The following is a 1,857-nucleotide window of genomic DNA, read 5'->3' as shown; positions in this document are numbered from 1 at the left end:
AGTCTCCATAAGTTAGTTAGCAATGCGTCCCTAACGCCTCTGGTGTCAACTTTGGAACTATAACGTCATCGTCTTTGATGACATCACCACTCCACTCCCTCTGCAAACATGTGGCACCATCTGGCAACGTGCCTGCCAAGTGGGGGGAATTATTACTGCCGTCTCTGTTCTACCAACTGATATTATGAGTTGTTGACAAAAATGCATTTCCTGCATGTAATCCTTACTAACACAAGCCGACAGCTGATTGCTAGAGGTATAATTTGGCTATAGCTGAGGGAATATTTCATGTCAGCCGTAAGCTGATTGCGCCTTTTCACTTTGGATATGCCTCACAACTTCACAACTAAGGCATAATACAGGCATTACATGCTAATGTAACGTCCTGTTCATACGACGATTTATGCCGCTTTTTTAACAGCCATGACAATGGATGAGGTTAAACAGATCGAAGCTGGGTATACAATCCAAGTGGATTAGTCTATCGGGCCTCTGGAGGTGAGTTTCCGCAAGAGGGAGACGACAATGTTGATGTAAATACTGAGACAATTGACGGCAAGAACACATTTCACTCGATGGCTCGTATGGTGTTTCAGAAAGCAGTTGAAACAAAACGTTCCCCAAGGAAGATAAAAGTAATCAAGAATAGTCCAAAATCACTAGGCACACTTGAAACAACTGCTAGTTCCATAACAGGGGTAATGCGATTCAAGATGCCAGGCAAACGGATGGAGCATCCTCGGAAAGATGGCGCCCTAAAAAGGGTCGTGGCCTTTTAAACTGCCTATGTTTTGCTGGGTTTTGCTTCGGATGATGGCCCGTGGTATTTTGCTAGGCACATGAATAAGCATATATAGAATATCTTTTTTGGACAGGCTTTGATGCAACTATAACTCTCTAACCATCTGACCAATGAAAATTGTATACCCTTCAGTCATCCACAAATAAAGAAGTATAAAAAAATAGAAATAAATATATAATTTTGTTTAAGTATTGTAATAACGATATAAAAACCTCCAAATATAGAAACACATAACTGTGTTTCTGGGTGGCGGAGGGGTGGTGTTAATGCCATCGTTCTGGATATGTTGTGCAGTACCTGTGAAATCTGCAATCGATATGGACAATTATAGGACGTCAAACCTTTTCAGTACTGGAGGTGCAGCTAGTCCCAAAATAATTATCAGCCCTTTAGCCGCTCGTCTAGTATTCTTGCACACAAGGATGGTATTTTTTGTACAATGTTTTAATGCAACTTGCCATTTTGATGCACAATTAAAACATCTAGTTCCATTGTTTCATCTCTTTTGCTTAGAACATTTAAAAATATTTAATATTGGTATATTTTACTAGCTGAAAGTAACGTGTCAAGTAGTTATATATATTATATTACTTGCATTATAATGTGATATACACCTGTCTATTTCAATGATCTTGTACAAAAACACTAAACTTATTTCCTGTTTTTTTACTGTTCAGTATCAAATGTTTTATTTTTTCTCTGAAAGCTTTGTTTTTCTTTTGATGATTACGGTTAATTTAAACTATTTTCCCCATTCTTTTTTAAATGTGTCTATTTGGAATTTGAATGTTATGCCATTTGACCTTCTTTTTTGTAAATAAGTTGCAAACCTGTATAACTTTGGCAAGGTTACTGTTTAATGTGTAGAATATTTCTGACAGTGTCAAATTTTTTGTAGTTCTATAGACAATAAATGTTGATTTTTGTGGTTCCTTTCATGTGAAATACATGTACATGAACATTCAAATATGCTTCCAGTTCATTTCATGTCAGCAGGGTTAAATAACTGCCTGTTGTAAAGACAGAAGTGTAGAGGTCGACGTTTCGAAACGTCG

The sequence above is a fragment of the Limulus polyphemus genome, unplaced genomic scaffold, assembly GCF_000517525.1.
Source record: "Limulus polyphemus unplaced genomic scaffold, Limulus_polyphemus-2.1.2 Scaffold785, whole genome shotgun sequence".
NCBI classification, from domain to species: domain Eukaryota; kingdom Metazoa; phylum Arthropoda; class Merostomata; order Xiphosura; family Limulidae; genus Limulus; species Limulus polyphemus.
The sequence above is the reverse complement of the archived record's forward strand: the minus strand, read 5'-3'. Positions refer to the sequence as shown.